Source organism: Protopterus annectens, chromosome 1.part1, assembly GCF_019279795.1.
Source record: "Protopterus annectens isolate FY-2018-M chromosome 1.part1, PAN1.0, whole genome shotgun sequence".
In the NCBI taxonomy this organism is placed as follows: domain Eukaryota; kingdom Metazoa; phylum Chordata; order Ceratodontiformes; family Protopteridae; genus Protopterus; species Protopterus annectens.
Window position 1 is genome coordinate 1354525557 of NC_056726.1, and position 18326 is coordinate 1354543882.

The 18326-nt window shown below is 39.3% G+C and overlaps 1 protein-coding gene across 8 annotated transcripts in view; it reads left to right on the forward strand.

The window, feature by feature from the left end:
• The first annotated feature begins 519 nt into the window (after positions 1 to 519).
• ME2 (malic enzyme 2) overlaps positions 520 to 18326 on the forward strand; it is a 1978505-nt gene continuing 1960698 nt past the window's right edge. For 6 of the 8 annotated variants that reach the window (XM_044082071.1, XM_044082092.1, XM_044082073.1 and 3 more), the window contains exon 1: positions 520 to 749. The gene's annotated coding sequence lies outside the window, so the exon portion shown is untranslated. Of the gene's footprint in view, positions 750 to 805; positions 1162 to 18326 lie in introns of those variants that run through there. The other 2 variants (XM_044082078.1, XM_044082111.1) reach the window with 1 other exon arrangement.

The following is an 18326-nucleotide window of genomic DNA, read 5'->3' on the forward strand; positions in this document are numbered from 1 at the left end:
AGGTGTTTTAAAAAAAAAAAAAACTGTCCCTCAATTTGGGAATTTGTCAACGCTATCATTTTTTTTACTCTGTCCCCAATTCTTGAGTAAAGTTGAAAGTTACGATTATTTTAAAGCTCTTTTTACGTGAGTTTACGCACTATTTGTGTTTTCGGCTTTCTCCATGCATTATTGCATGAAGTAACTGGCAACATTTCCGTTAAATTTTTACTAAACTGTATCTTCAGCTTCTTGTTACTTGAGTCATAGATGCTTTTTGCCCCCAAAGTACTGAGAAAAGACATGAAGAACGATAGCTTTCTGTTTTACCTTATTTAAAGGACGACCAGGGATCGAATGTAGCATCACCTAGGACGGTAGGAAAAAACGTCCCATTGCACTGACCCGCTCCTATTCACCACAAAGTCGAGATGTTTATAAAGTAATATCGTTATGAAATTCCGGTAGTAAACGGGTTAAACACTTACATATTTTTCAAGGATGAAGGCCAGGTCTCTGGTCATGTGGTCGACAGTCCCATGACCCCGCCCAGACAGTGGCACAGCATAAAATTCGCGGGGTTGGGCGGGTACTCGCTATGTAAAACAGCGCATCTTTGAGTGGTGTGTTTATTGTTTCTGAATTTGGATCAGTTCTTAATGCCGGCATATTAGCACTGGACAGCGCATCTTGCAGAAGCTTGCTGAGGAACGATTTGTGCATAACTGCACCGAGTCTTGCGAGATTTAATAGAGATCCATCCTAACGCGGTAAGTGTTAATGCGAATAAGTAATTTAGCTCGGCTCAGTATCCTTTTTGCATCGGTATTCTTTTTGTGTTTTTCATGTCTTTACACACAAAAAGACATTTATTGTCGCTGGTTGTAAAGCTATGTTTTTTTTTTTTTGCTATTCATGTTTGAAGCATCTCCGTCAAGATGATGAGTATAGCAGTACAGCAAGTCTCCTAATTTGGTCTTTCAGAATACTGCTGAGTCGCGGGGGAGGGGGCTCACTGAAGAGGCTTTACTTTGATCGACACTGAATGTCTGCGCTAAGCTTTTAGAATCGCAGGCCGCGTCTTTTATTCTTGGATGTGACCATTCTTTAACTGAAAAGAAAGTGATATTTGACACTTCCTGTACTATCGTTATCAATACATTTGCATTTTTCTGGAAGGAGGTACTGATATGTTATGTGATTTACATTTTTCTGGAAGAGGTGCTGATATGTTCTGTAATTTAGTCCTAAGTGGTGTTTTATTTCATTTTGCTGTTTTAAGATGTTTTCACGTATCATTGTTTTAAAAATACTAAGAGCGTTTGTTAATGCGTCTTGCTTTTTAGCTGAGGGTCCGAGTGAGTTTAGGTTTGAAGAGAGCATGCTTAGTTATCACTTCTTCCGGGATTTGTCAGCTGAATCCTTTCCAAATTCCCAAATTATTTCCAGTGCTGCTGCTCATCTTTGTAACTACATGTTGTCTGTAATTTAGAATTTGTCTAATTATGGAAGTAGTTTATATATATATATATATAATGAAAATGCCATTGAGTTGCTCTCAATAGTGCATTGTATATGGTTTGATTTCTTTCACCTTCTTTTGTCTGTTGTGTGACTCTCAGTAAGCCAGTTAACTAGACAGGGCTCCCAAGTCACCCTTGAAAGGAGACACACTGGTGTCCAGGGGGGTTACCCAGTTAACAAATGCCTTTAAAAAAGTGTGTGTTTTTTATTCGGGGGTTGTGTCTGATTGCTTGGGGGTTAGAAGCAGTAAGCTCAATGTTAAGTCCATTGTACATGCTAGATCTGGACAGCAAGAACAAAGAATTTCTACTGTTTTAGTTTGTGACATAGCAGAGTTCAAATTTAAATTAGTAACAACATTGAGGTCAATGGTGATGGACAGGTTGACAGACGAGATCAGACAGGAGTCCCCGTGCACTATGATGTTTGCAGATGACATTGTGATCTGTAGTGAGAGTAGGGAGCAGGTGGAGGAGACCCTGGAGAGGTGGAGATATGCTCTAGAGAGAAGAGGAATGAAGGTCAGCAGAGGAATGAAGGTCAGCAGGACTAAGACAGAATATGTGTGTGTGAATGAGAGGGAGGACAGAGGAATGGTGAGGATGCAGGGAGTAGAGGAGGCGAAGGTGAATGAGTTTAAGTACTTGGGATCAACAGTTCAGAGTAATGGTGAGTGTGGAAGAGAGGTGAAGAAGAGAGAACAGGCAGGATGGAGTGGGTGAAGAGTGTCAGGAGTGATTTGTGACAGACGAGTACCAGTAAGAGTGAAAAGGAAGGTCTACAAGAGGGTAGTGAGACCAGCTATGTTATACGGGTTGGAGACAGTGGCATTGACAAAAAGGCAGGAGTCAGAGCTTGACGTGGCAGAGTTGAAGATGTTAAGATTTGCACTGGGTGTGACGAGGATGGACAGGATTAGGAATAAGTATATTAGAGGGTTAGCCCAGGTTGGAAGGTTTGGAGACAAAGCCAGAGAGGCAAGATTACGTTGGTTTGGACATGTGCTGAGGAGGGATGCAGAGTATATTGGGAAAAAGATGCTAAGGATGAAGCTGCCAGGTAACAAGAAAAGAGGAAGGCCTAAGATAAGGTTTATGGATGTGGTGAGAGAGGACATGCAGACGGTTTGTGTGACAGAGCAAGATGCAGAGGACCGGAAGAAATGGAAACAGTTGATCTGCTGTGGCGACCCCTAATGGGAGCAGCCGAAAGAAGAAGATGATTGAGGTCTTAAGAATATACAGCAAATCAATACTGCTGCCTTGGGCTATGATCAGCTTTAGTGACAGCCGGTTAGGCTCCATTGACTACAGATGGGTAACCACTGCCTTCCCAGGAATTCACCAAACTTATAGTTAGACCAGTGCCTTCTTGGTGCTCTTACTTAATAGTGCTTGGCTAAATCTGTTCCATTCTCGCACACAGCAATTTCCAGGGGTCTCTACTAATATTTTTCAGTGCCACTACCTCGTTCTGCTGCTGTGGTAACCTGCCCCCCACCCGACCAGTCTGGCACACCCAAGATTACAAATTATTGTGAGCTATTAAAATTGAGCCAAATATAATAATATATATTTTTTAAAGTAGAAACATCTTTGCTTATAAGTGACAGTTTAATAGTTATATATTTATGTAAATGAAAACAAACCATACTGACATCTTAGTTGCCAGCAGTGTACATCAGAAACCATACTGACATAATTTTAGCAGTCCTTTTTATTAACTATAGCTGAGCAGGTTTAGGCTGAAAAAGCTTGGTGCCTGCAGTGAAAGTTCATTAGGTTAGTGTAGTTGCCCTTGAATCTGTTAATAGCCAGCAAAAGTCCATGAAAATATTTAATTAAGTTAGATATACAGTTTCAAAATCAGATATACAAATACAGTTGTACACTGGAAATGAAATGTTTTAAATGACATTTACAGCTAAATATCTTGTTCACTAATTTTATGGTTGCTAAAAATCTCTTTGAATTTTGACTAGAAATTACAGAATACAAAATGGCAAAAATAAGTGAAAATGAATTTACTGAATCTCAAAATACTGGTCTCAGAAGGCATCAGATTGCTGGATTTATCTGCTGTTGAAATCTGTAAGGAGAGTCACTTGAACTCTGGAGTGGTGACTTTTTATTACAGTCATTTTGAGCACTCCCCCTTTTCTGTGTTAGTCAAGGAAATGCTGCCCTACTTCTCCAGTATCTAAATTCATATCCAACCGGCATTTTCTAAAGCAGATTTGTGTTGCTTTCTGGAGAGTTCCAAACCAAATATGGGGATACATCAATTTCCAGGAAGCTTTGTCTAAGCCTTGCTAGTTAGTATGTGTGTGTGTTTTGACTGCAGATAGTTTCCCTTTGAAGCTCTGCTACATTGTCATAGAATAAACAGTTGCATGTTATGTACATTTTTTCATCTTTTTGTGTGTGTGATGTGAAAAATGAACGTACTTGGAAGCAGGAATTGTCTGAAACGGTCTGTTAGATTTGTCATCAAAACTGCAGTATGTTGCCAAGCCCAAGATCCAAAGTACCGAACTGTGCTAGTTTAACTGGTCGCTCTTAGTAGAGACAAATACTTTGTTGTGATATAGTCCAAGAATACCACAGTACTTGACTGTTGCTGCATTCTTTTCAAGGTTATAGGTTGGTATAGTAAAGTAACACTCCTAATGTAAGATGTGTATAGGGGTGTGCGTTTGTTTAGGAGGTGTTCATAAATATGGGGAGACAGAGTAATCTTGGGATGGTAGATCAGGGAAATGTAATATGCAGAGTGTTGCAGTAGCGATTTTCTTTTGTGATCCAGGAGAGAACCAGGTAGGTAGACTGATCATTTTGTGTCCATCCAAGGGAAGTGTTATGGGACAGTTCAAGTGAAATAGTGGTTGTTTTGAATGCATATTTTTTTACTAGCTGGATAACTTTGTAGATTCATACAATGGATGTCTTAACATTTTAATCTGATTTTCTTTGGCATGGAACATCATCAGAGTTGACAAGGGGAAACATGGTGTCTGACCTCAGCAAACTGTGATCCAAATGTGCCTTATAATTTTGTGGGAAAACGTTAAAGTTTTGGGCCTTAGAACTGAGGTACCTGCTGAAACAAATCCTAATCAAGCAAAGTTCTTTCTAGGTGCAGTTGAAGTCGATGAGATAAGGAGGTGATGTTCTGGACATAGTACTTGCATATCGGGGGGGAGGGGGTGTCACTGTACTTCCCCATACATGATGCCCTCCCTGGTTAGGTCAGACCACAAACCAGTCTTGTTTGATGTAACGTCTGGAATGGACACCCTCATGGGAACAAAAATTATAAAACATTTCGCCAAAGCTAACTACAGTGTACTAAATGATGGTACAAAAAGCTTCATACCACCCACAATCACAGACACCAGTGATCACTATGTAGATGTGTACGCAAATGCCCTGTACAAGCACTTAAGCAAATGTACAAACTTTGCTGTACCTGACTGGATCAAAACCAGGTCTTCCTGGAAAAACAAGCCACCGTGGTGGAGTGTAAGTAGCTTATGTAATGTGGAAGAAATTGTTGCCCAAACCAAGAGGGATATCACACTGCATAGGAAGAGTTTACTGCTAAGGTTAAACAGGAAAATCAGAAATCGTGTAAAGTCTTGTAAAGCAAATTATGAAGCTAAAATTGCATCCACAGCCAAGGATAATTTATAAGACATTCTTTAGCTACATCCGAAATCTAAAAGGGAATGCCCAGCTATGTGCCAAACTGTTGTAGATGGGATTACTCTTACTACACAGGAAGATATCACCAATCTGGTAGCAGACAGATTAAGTGCAAACTTCACCACCCCATCCCCACCTACCATATCCCAAAGCATACTTGACACCAGTTCTTTGCCTAGTATCGCAAGTGAACAAGTAGTCTCTGCACTCGCCAGTGCCAAAAATAAGGCCTCATTAGGACCAGATAATATCCCAGATTTTTCTAAAACAGACCTAGCGGACCCAATTGGCGTTCTCTTTAATCATAGCTTGAGAACTGGCTGTTTTTCTGCAGAATGGAGAACAGCAACAGTAATCTCCCTGCACAAAGGGGGGCCATTAACTGACCTTCAGAACTACAGCTCTGTAAGTCTACCCAGCCTCATCTGCAAGGCCATGGAAAGAATTATAGACCTTGTCAACAAGGACATAGGTGACCTCCAAACACTGGACCCAACCCAGTTTGGCGTCGTTAAGGGAAGGTCATGCTTATTAAACCCGGTAGACTTCTTTGAGAATGTCACATTAAGCCATGGGCGAAGTTAAGATGGTGCACATAGCGTATCTCATCCTTAGCATGGCTTTTGACAGTTCCCCACTCTGGTATCATTGAGAAACTCACTCAGATAGTGATTAACACTTAGGTTACTAGATGGGTAGCCAGTTGGCTCCCCAACAGAACATGCAGTGTCAAAATTGGTCACTCCACCTCCACCAGTGGACCCATCACCAGTGGCGTACCACAGGGGTCTGTACTGGGCCCCTTACTGTTTGGCATCTGTTTCTCAGAAGTGCAAGCGAAAGTAGATGGCCTTTGGTTCACCAAGTTCGCTGGTGATTGCAAACTGTGAGCAGTCATTGAGTCCTCCAACATTGTCAATATATTACAAAAAGGGCTAACACAAACAAATGATTGGTAACAAAGCTATGTTGTAAAACTAAATGCAGAAAATAATGTGTTATATTTTCTTTGGCAAAATGGAATTCCCTACAGATTACAGTATTGACAGCACCCCCCCACCCCTCCAAGTTCCAACCCAGTGGTGTTCGATTTGCAAACGTGTTGATAGCAATCTGAACTTTGACCACCAAATTTCAACATTGCCAAGGAAAGCCTTCTACGTAGCACACCTCATAAGCAAGGGTATAGCATCCAGGTCCTAGGGATGCTATAACTCTACTGTACTTGACTCTCGTTAGACCAATACAGTGTACTCTTCGTGTACCTCACCAGACACCTGCAGCAGCTGGAGAGACCTCAAAGGTTTATCACTAGGAAAATACAGGGACTCCCAAACCATGACCTACGTGGAGAGGCTGAAAGCCCTGTCACTTTACTCTGCATCTTATAGGATGTTGAGATGTGACTCTTGGCCTATAGTGCAATCTTCCCTAATGGAAATGCTGCACATCCGCAAGTCAAATAGCTCAAGAGTTGCTCTCTCTCGGGATCTCAAACTAGCTTGTGACATTAACCAATCATACTAGAGACAGATGCGTCTCCCAGGGACTGCTGTTTTTCACTGACCTTATTCATACCCATCCTAGATAATTGGATGGGAGACCACAAATTATCCCCAGGGGGGCCTACTCATGTCCCTTATGGACAGCCTGTGTTAATCACAGACATACTTTGTTCATATATTTTTTCTTTAAACTATGCAAAAAAGAACAAATGGTCATACCTAGGATTAACATGGCTAGGCTTGTAAAGATTCTAGTGCTAATAGCATAGTAATCTCCTATAAACTAGTAAAGAACACACATGGTTCCTCTCTCTCTCTTTTTTTTTTTTTTTTAATTTCTCCCAAGTATTTTGGGTTTCTAATGCCATGATGGGAATGGACCCCATTCCTAAGTCAATGTAAGATTAAAGTTCATGGAATTAGTATTGTTGCAATCTTTGATTTCAAACGAGTGCTGTTTGTAGCACCTGCAGTGTGCCCAGTAATGACTCTTCCTGCAGTTGGGTTACATGTATTGGTAACGTATCTAAATACGATTGTAGAATATTTTTTTTTTTTTTTTTTTTTTTACAAGACCAGTTGCTCCTACTATTGGAACTGTCTGGATGGATATCTTCCACATTGTTCTAGTTTCTGCCTGCAAATCTTGATATTTTATGACTTCGTGTCTCTCTCTATGCAAGACCCTACAGTCACTGGGTGTAGCAATTTCTGTGATCAGGTCTACTTTTGTCTTTTCATAGACACTTCATCTGTTTTTCTCGCATCTATCTTTTAAACTGTTGGTAATGGGTGATCCCACGTAGTCCACTATCTTGGGCCGCCAGTATTAACCTTTTATCTTTTGGTTTGAATTCGCCTCTTCTTAATTCCTGGTTCTTTCAGAAGTTTTCTACGCTTGCAGCTGTATTCATGCATTTTCCACATTTCTTGCCTTCTCATCTGACCCTTTACCTTATATTCTTTCTTTTGTTTTTTTTTTTTTTGGCACATTCAGTTGCTGCCTGATTTTTTATTTGCTTCTGGTTTGATTTCCATTCCTGCTTGATGCAGATTTGCTTCCGCTAGACTAAGCAGGGAAGTCATCTTAGATTTATTCTCCTTCCATTTCAAAACTTTCACTACGTTTGGGTCTTGTCAAGTCAACAGATGTGTGCATTCCCATAAATGCAGATATATAAATGTAATCCAATTTCAAGGAGGCCCATACCTCGTTTGGAATGAGGAATATATAACTATAATCTTGGTATACGCTTATTTTTTTTTATAAATCATTTGGTGAGCATGAAGCATCCTTGTTTTCCAGTTTGACTGGCCCCAAAATGTGTTGGGCAGATTAATCACCCCAAAACTGTATGTCAGGACAGGAAGAGCAAATTGGTTTATAGCTTGAATTTTGTTCCTAGATGTCAGTGCTGTTTTAGGATTATTTAAGTCTTCTAAAACTTTCCTTACTAAGTTTTATTCACATTTGTTCATGTTTTGGTGATCCTTCATCAATTCCCAAATATTTATACACTTCCTCTTGCTCAAGTTCTTTTATATCACATTCTTGTGCCAAACTGTTTTCTTGGTGCTGCAGTTTTCCTGCTGTTAAGGTTGCTTTTGCACATTTATCGAGGCCAGATGACGTTCTTATATCATTTGAAAAAGTTTTGACTACTTGCAGTTGTGCTTTCAGTTCCTTGTCTGATGGGCTGTACAGTTTTAAATCATCGACAAAGAGAAGAGGACAGGTCTTTACACTTTGTTTTTTCTAGGAGCCAAACTATAGCCATGGCCTAATCTGTTAAGTAGACAGCTTAAAGGGTTATGGGCAAGACAGAATAGCAGCGGTGACGGGGAGTCACCCTGGATTATCTCCCTTTGAATTTTTATCCATGGAGTAATAATTTGTCCTTTGTCATGGGTTAATTGCAGAGTGGTCTGCCACTTTTTCATGGTCACTGTAATGTAATTGATCAGTGTAGGGTGCATCTTACACATTTTAAAGATTCTTTTATCCGTGAATGTGGGATACTATCAAATTCTTTTTTTGTAGTCAGTCCATGCCATGCTTAAGATTCTTCCCATTTTTTACAGTTCTCCATTATGACTCTATTTAGCAACAGATGATCTTTTGTTCTATATGACTTTCTTAAATTTCCCTTTTGTTACATTGCCATGATTGAGTTTTCTTCTAAATGACTAAACTCTGTTGGCATCAGTTCAGGTATGTAGTTTATACGTAGTCAAAAAGCAAGTTATTGGCCTATACTTTTTGGGATACATTGGAGGTTCACTCTCAAGTAGAAACATTATTTTTCCTGTTGTTTACCAGGCTGCACAGTGTCTGTTCAGGCTGCACATAAAAATATTCTTACTCATGACTAAATCTTTGTGCAGAGATTTTAATACTTTTAACTAGAAGTTAGGTACTGTATCTGGGCCTGGGGTTTTCCAGTTGGAGGCTTTTCTTAACTCTATCTCAATCTTTCTGGTTGTTACTTCATCCCATTTCATATCATGTACCTTTGAACTTCTTGTACTTCTATCCATTTAGCATCTTTATGTTCCACAGGATCTTCATAAATACTTCTCTAAAATGTATCTATTTTTGGTGGTCTTTCAATTCCTTTTGCCTTGTTTGCCAGTTCTCTATAAAATATTTTGGGGTTATCAGTAAATAGCTTATTTTGTACTTTTCCTTTATATTTATTTGTGTATCTTCTAAGTTTTTTTGCCTTTGCTGATATTGTTAATTTATTATTTGCAGTAGTGCACGATGGATCCTGATCCATTATAATATTGCACATTGCTTTTATCACATTTATCTAAGTATTTTGTGTTCCCTCTTTTTATACTCCTCTAACAGTGACACTTCTTGTCTTAACTGCTCTATAGTTTTTCTCTATTTTAATACTTCCATTCAATTTCTCCCCTTCCTTTCCATTAATACCTTGTGTTCTCGTGGTAGAATTTTAGCTGCACAGTAATATATCCTGTTTACTTCTGTTATATTGCACGGAGATCTGTAGACACTCTTACTGTTTTCATTTTATCAAACTTTTGACTTTTTTTTTGGTTTTATTGACCTTCAGTCTATTTCTTTCATTGATCTCTGCAATCCATCTTTTTCCCCCTAACTGTCTAACTGGCTGCTGTGCGTTTCTTTCTGGGAGCTTGCATGTACCTTGTGAACCTGTGCCTTCAGAACCTACAAACTTGCAAACCCCCCTTGGATTGTCTCTGGAAACTAGCGTGGACTCTGAAAATACCACCTGCTCCCTGAGAGCCAGCCTTTTTAAAATCAGAGAACGTATGTACTGTCAACAATACCTGACTTTTTACCATTACTTATAGCTAAAGAGCCTGTTATACCAGCCAAGTCTCCCTTAGCCAGCAGCCTATAACCTACTAAACTTCTTCTCTCTCCTGAAGTTTCCACCTAATTTACTCCTTGACGTGCTCTACTTACCTGGGTGTCTTACATCTCCCTACCTCCCCTGGCCTGTAGCCTACCCCCTCCAATACAAAGGATCTGTAGCAACCTATTTCCTGGCCACTAGGTGGCACCTTACCCCTACTGCTCAGTATCTCTACCACAAAGGCCTCATTACTTAACCTCCTATCTCACTTCACTCTTTTTTGTCTTTTCTCTAGCCTCATCGCCACTCTGTCATTATCTACATCTTCCTACCCTCTTAACAGTGTTAACTAACTCAATCCTACTTTTCTTATTTGCATTTGTACCTTACACTACCCTGATAAATTAATCTTGCGTAGAAGCACCCTACATTCCCCTGGTTAATTACTTCTACATTCTCTAACTCCTCACTCACCTGCTGTTCACTCTCACTTTTCTGATTGTCTTCCTTGCTTCTACACTCTTTTGTCTCTACCCGCACAGTTCGCCCTTCTGGCTCACTCCGCTCCCCTACCCTACCCCCAAATCTCACCCACCCCCAGTGCTCCTACGTAAATAGCACTCATGACCACACCCATATCTTAACCACCCAATCACATCCATACCTATCATCCAATCACCTAAATAGTTATAATTCCTAACACACCCACTAATTAACTTTACCTTCATCCTACCTCCTCACTTCAACAAAGACTCCTCCTTTACCACTGCTATAACCTAAACTTTTACCTCCAACAAACCTCCACTCCTCAAAAATGTGAACATCTATCCCCTCGAAACTAAAACTACTTATCTTCATTTTATTTACCTCCTGCCTCATCGCTACCTACCTCTTAACCTTTTATGAATACTCACTCTACTCCACTCTTCCTTATTTACCCAAACATACCTCTTCACCTATGTCATCTGTGACTCCTACCTTTAACCAGACTATTCAACCCAAATACCTTCTAGCTAAATACCACAGACTAGAACATTTAAAGTTTTTAAGCAAACCAAAATCTCGGAAACTCCTAGACTCCTTTCAAAAACTTCTCCACTCAAAAGACTATAGACTCCTTCACTTATTGATGGATGGAGATATCAATCCTAACCCAGGGCCACATCATACCAATTCTAAGCACCGCAATAAACAATTCTACTTCCACTTCACCCACTAAATCTTCAAACTCTCTCTATATTGCTCATCTGAACATACAGAGTATTTGTAATAAAACCACTCAAGTTCATGCCCTTCTAGAAACCCAACAATTTGATATCATATGTCTAACCGAAACATGGCTAAAGCCAACCATCAAGGACAATGAAATCACCCCACCTGGTTATAATATTCTTGGACTAGATCGTACTTTAAAAAAGGGTGGAGGTGTTGCAATTCTCTATAAAGCACATTTGCAAATTAGTATTTTAGATCATACTCTTATCCCTGATAATCATGCTGAAATTCTTGGCTCTAAACTTCAAATCAACAGTACAAAATCCTTATACATTACATTTATCTACCTTCCCCCAGGTAACAACATCAATACACTAGAATGTATCCTCAGCTCACTTGCAAACTCCCTCCCCCAAGAAACAATAGTCCTAGGTGATTTCAATATTGACTGGCTTTCCTGCAATACTTCAAACCCTACCTCCCATATTAACCTTCATGGCTTTACACAACTAATAAATAGTCCTACCAGAACTAATAAAACCAGCAATAAAGAATCCATCTTAGACTGGGTCCTTACAAATACTCCTCAACAAACCTAAGTGACCATTCACTTATTTATGTTACTAAGCATAGAACCAACGTAAGACTATCAAAATCTCCCACTTAATGAAGCTGTAGAATATTTTAATTCCACATTCTTATCTATCCTGGATCATTATGTCCCAAGTCACACCATCAGAACCAAAGCTAAAGCAGCACCCTGGCTAAACAATAACACCAAGCAAAAAGTTATCCTCTGAGATAAATTGTGGTTTAAATGGCATACCACTAAAAATGTAACTGACCACCAAAACTTCAAAGAACTTAGAAACAGTACTAAAAAAGCTATCCTTCTAGACAAAAGGAACTATTACCTTCAATTACAACAAACCACCAAAAAGGACCCCAAAAAATTCTGGACCAGCATCAATAATCTCTTATCCCATGGTCAGTCTATCACACCTAACCCACAGGACGGCAACCCAGAGAATCTCATACAAACAGCTAACAACTTTAACTTATTCTTTACTAATACTATTCAAACTCTAGCCAGTCATCTCTCTCCTGACACCTCTAAGCTACTCTCACATTCCCTAAATCACCCTCCTTCCTTTCACCTTCAACCCATACCTACCTCCTATAGCTTATTATTGCTCCAAAAACTAAAACCATCTACTCCTTCTTCTGACAAGCTTCCTGCTGAATTCTTGAAAATATCTGCCAAAACTATTGCCTACCCCATCTCTATTCTGATAAATAGATCCTTAATCGAAGGTATTTTCCCCTCTATCTGGAAAATATCTCCCATCATCCCACTTCACAAAGGTGGTAAGTCTAATGACTTCTCTAACTTTCGTCCTATAGCTCTCCTATCTCCAATAGCTAAAATCATGGAAAAATGTATCCACAAGCAACTACTGAATCACCTTCTGAAAAACAACCTACTTGCAAACTGTCAGCATGGTTTTAGACCCTCCCACAGTACTACCACTGCTCTTCTCTCCTTTACCAACTCCACTAACTTCAACCGTAACAATAATTACCTTTCATCCTCTATCTTCATAGACTTATCAAAAGCTTTTGACATGGCAAACCACAAACTTCTTCTGCACATACTAAAATCTCTCTCACTTGATCCTCTTTCATTAACATGGTTTACATCCTACCTAGAAGACCGCCAACAAGCAGTTTGGAAAAATGCACTATCCAACCTCCTCCATACCTCTCTAGGAGTACCTCAAGGCTCTATCTTAGGCCCTCTTCTATTTTCCATCTTTATTAACAACCTCCATGTAGCTATCCCACATACAACCTGAATACAATATGCAGACGATTCTACTATCTGCACTGCTAAGTCACAAACTGAACTACAGTCAATCACTCAAAAAGCTTTTACCACTGTTGAACAATGGTTCTCTAATCGCTGCCTACTCCTTAATCCTAAGAAAACCAAATTACTATTCTCACCTTCCCGCAGATCTACCCCACTAAACTTCACTATTTCTGCCATTGATAGCACTCTCATCTCACCTGACTCAACAACCAAACCATTAGGTATTACTATTGACAATAATCTCACCTTTGACACTCACATCAATAACACAATAAAATTAGTTAATAAAAAAAATTGGATCCCTTTATAGAATAAAACCCTTCCTTTCACCTGAAGCAAGGACCACCTTAGCCAGATCACACCTGATTTCTACCCTTCTATATGCTTCCCCCATATATACTAATCTCTCCAAAAACAACCTCAATAAATTAGCAACATCTTTCCATAATATTGCTCGATTTGCCACAGGATCCCCTTACAAAACCCACCACTGTCTGAACCTAAATAATCTTGGATGGCTTGAATTTCAGAACCTGCTTGCACTGCAACAACTCATAATAGCTCATAAGATCCTATACCAACCAACCAAAACACCTATACTCTCTAGCCTTATCTCACCATACTATAACCTGAAACATTTACGCTCTTCCAACAAACTATGGATAAATATAACCAAACCCAATAATTCTGCAGGTGACTGTCTCTTTTCCAGCTCATTTGCAAAATATGGAATAGACTTCCCTCAGAAATCCTTTCTTTGTCCTCTCTTCCGCTTTTTAAAACCCAGCTAAAAATTTATCTCAACAAACACTGGCTTTGCTCTTGCACTAACCCTGATTAACTCTTTTTCCACCTCCCTTATCTTTTTCTTCCACCAAACTTCCTATAATCTATGCCTCTCATTAACATGGATGTATTTCACTGTGTGTTGCAAAAAAAAAAAATGTGTATTTTTCCACTTTATATGATTAGTGTATTTTCTATGTATTTGAATATTTTCATGTACTACCTCTTTTCAATTGCCCTGTCTTAAGCATTAATGATGCTGTACCTATCTTTGTCTTGTTCTACTGTACTTAACTTTGTGGAGCTTTTCTCCCCGGGCCTCTACTGAAAATGGACATATATCCAGCTAGACTAGCCCGGTCAACAAATGTAAAATAAATAAAATAAAAATAAATCTTAATATGTATATCTGTATTAAATCAAGCAACTCTTCTCTTAGCTCTCTTTCTTCTAAACTGAGGACACATTTTTGTTTCTCCTGTTTTCTGTAGGCATTCTGTAGAAGATTTTGTAGCATCTTCCTGTGGCACATTCTCTTCAGTTTTACCCAGTGTCATCCGTTGCTCTGTCATATGGGGACTCAATGGCCTCTCAGTCCTCAGCATTGACTCCTCCAGAGTTTCCTGTTCCTTCCCTAGCTCTCTAGTTTCAAGTGAATGTTTGTTTTTATACTGGTTTCCTGTGGAAGGCTCCAAAATATCTTCATTTGGCAACTGGCCAGTTGCTTCCCATTCCACTGGTTTCTCCTTAATCTGGATGTCTATTGATTTATCCTGCTGTGGTGCTTTCTTAGTTAAATTTTCTACACTGAATCCTTCACTTTATAAGTACTCCATAACTTCAGTTTCTGTTTCTTTAACTTCTCCATCACTAATTTTTATTTACTACTTTTCCGTCTGTCGTCTTATTTTTTTGTGTTGTAAAGTTTTTCCATGTCTGGATTCCTTTGCCTGTATTTCTCTTCAAATATCTTTGGGGCTGCCTTTTTTATTGATTAGTTTATCTTTCAACTTTGCATAAATATTTCACCATATCAAATCTATTTCTTTCCCGTGTTTGTGTTTCTTTTTTATACTTTTCAAAAATCTCTAGGTTTTGTTTATATTTTCACACTTCCTCAGATGCTTTTTTCCAAACAGATCAAAGTTTCTTGGTCTGTAATGTTTTTCACCAATCTTTTGCATTAACGAACACAAATTTTTATATGATGCTTCTGACAGTTTTTCCTTGTGGAAGTATTTTTTCCTCTAATTTCTCTCTTAATCTTTTTATATGTCTTGTGTCTGGAAATTCTGGGTTTTTTGCATAACAGTAACAATACAGAATGTTTTTCTTATTCTCAGTAGTCCACCCTATCAGTTTTTGTGAGTTTTGTGGACTTGCTACTTACTTCTGCAATAGGGGGGGGGGGCACCCTCCCCCTGAGTCTGGCCTCGGTCCATTGTGGGAATGTTTCTGTATTTTGAGGATTCTACACTGTCATGTTTTCCAGTCCTCCACTTACCAGGATTGGGCACTGTTTTTATCCTGGATTTTGTGCCCCCAGCTATCTGTTAATTTTTTTACCTATTTCTGTCCATGGTATGTTGTATCTTTTGGCTTTTCCCAGTTAGGGGTCGCCACAGTGGAACTCTGGTCCGCTAATGATTGGCAGTAGACTTTTACATACAGAGTTGCCAGCCTTGACGCACAACCTTCAATGAAGGTACGCCCATTCGCCCATGTCTCCACACAGAAGACGCTTTAGCCGAGAATCGAACAGGACGTCTTACTGTGAGGCGACCATGCTACCGTAGCACCATCACCACAGTACATTTCTGTCCATGGTATGTAGAGTATAAAATACAGTCCATATATCTGTATCGTCTTGGAGAGATTTTGTGAAAAACAAGTGCTTACACTTAGCAAGGGTGTCAGAACTTGTCATATGTTTGGGATGTATGGCTAGGCTCAAAAAGGCCCATGTGGTCATTAGCCCGGTAGTTGTGTAAAACTACAATTCATATCTGGTTTATAGATTGTTTAAAATGTAATATATATTTGTAGTACAGATTTCTGCACAGTTTGATATGCACCCTGTTATATTTATTTAAAAGGGTGTTTTGATACTGTAAAGCCTGACAAACTCAAGGGGACAGTGTACTTCATCACCAGGAAGAACTACAGAGGCGTCATGAAAGTTATCATAAACTAAAATGACAAGACTCCGATCTTTTCACAAACAGAACAGTTACTTTAGTAGTCGCAGCCCTTGGTGATGTGTGTGACTTCAACTAAAAATGTGTAAAAACTGAGATTTTCAGTAGCTTGTCAGTTTCAATCAAGCAATTATTTTCATTAGAATGTTTTGCTGGATATTAAATTAAAACGTTTTGCCCCTGTAGTGCCTCACTTGTTCTATATTTTATGTATGCTAAATTAATTTCTTAGTTTCCTCTCTGGGGTAGTTTACTCTCTGCAGTTTTTCTTTTATGGAAAAATAAAGGGTAGGGTTAGGGGGGGGTTGGACTTTTGTGCCTAGAAAATTGGTGAGTGGGCAAGAAGTAGTGGCTGATAACTATAAAGTAAGGGGAGGCTGCAGGAGGCAACTGGGTGGGTGGGGCTAGCTGGACTGGGGTAGAGCTATATTATTGCAGGTCAGTGCCCATTTATCTATGATCGAGCAACAGTTGGTGTCCCTCACTTTCATTCACAGACTGCCTTCCACTTTGACTATGTACACTTTGGATATCAAGCTGTAATCAACAAGGCTGGCCTTAGGAGAATTGGAGCCGTAGTCAAAGGACTACATGATGCTCCTCTTGATAAAATGGTGCCCCCCCGCCCCGACTCCACCATAGTACCACCACTGCCTTTTTGTACTGTCTTACTTTTCAGCTTTTTTTCTTCACATCTTAACTTGCAAGGATGTCGCTGTAATAACTGGGCAAAGCTACTGAATTACATCTGCAACCCCCCAGAAGATGTAGCATTCTAGATGCAGTGTGGTGCATTTTAGAGCGTTATTCCAACCATTTGATCCATTGATTGCCTGGAGAAAAATCATGAATGTCAAAAGAAATTCAGTCTTTGTTTAAGGAAGAAGAAAGTTATTGAAAGCTTAATATTTGAAGGTAACATAATACTAGTTTAATACAATAAGATGAATGATTTTAAGTATACATACATTTTATCTGAGAGTAGTGCTCAGTGCTTACCTCCCACACAAAAAAGATAATCACTTTTTGTGTACCCCTCTGGTCTTAGATTGAGATGAAGGTGAAAGAATAGATAATGACAAACATATTTCAAGCTGCTGCTGCCAGTACGCAGCATACATACTATCCCCAAAAGTTAATCAACTTCCATGCAAGCCTCTTAATTTATGAGATGAAAGTGTGAGAACAGCTGGAGACAATAAAATATTTGTGTTTTGCGGTCTTAATGTGTGTGTGTGTGTGTGTGTGTGTGTGTGTGTGTGTGTGTGTGTGTGTGTGTGTGTGTGTGTATGATATATACACCTTCATATAATGCCCCTTTACCCATACAGTATATCCCCCTCTGTACATGCCTGATGTGATTGTGTCAGTTCTCTCTCTCTCTTCGCTAAGATCAAGTGTAGTGTGTAAAGGGAAATATTTATCACAGTAATGAAGCTAAGAAACTAGTAAAACTTGACAAAATTAATTACTACTCCAGCCTTCAAATCAAGCACCAAAATTGCCCTCAAAAATTTTGGGCAGCCATTAACAAATTTCTTCTACCAGGCAAAACTGGTACTCTCTCCTTAGTGAATAACTCTGACAGCATTCCTACTCAATTTAATAAATTCTTTACTGAAACAATACTGACCTTAGCCAACCAACAAAAAAAATCAACACTACTCGCATAAGGAATCGTTCCTTCCAATTCCAGCCAGTCTCTACAGATAGGATAAATAAATTACCTCAAAAAACTAAAGCCCACTACACTGGCCGGTGACAAATTACCAGGGGAATTCCTAAAAACTGCCGCTGACACAGTGACCTACACTACAGCTATTTTAATTAACAGATCTCTTTCAGAAGCCACTGTCCTGGTAATCTGGGAAATATCTCACATATTTCCCCTACACAAAGGAGGCAACTCCACAGAACTTACAAACTACCAATCTATAGCCATTCTATACCCTTTAGCAAAAATCCTTAAAGTGCATACACTTCCAAATGATTGACTTGCACACACAAGCTCCTGTAAAATACCCAGCATGGCTTTTGACTCTTCCATAGTACCACCCCTGCCTTATTGTCGTCCTCCAATACAATAAACTTTTTTTGTAGACATAATGGTAAATTTGTTTCTGCCACCTTTCTTGACCTATCAAAGCCTTTTGATATGGTTAGACATGACATACTTACCAAAGAACTGTCTGAAT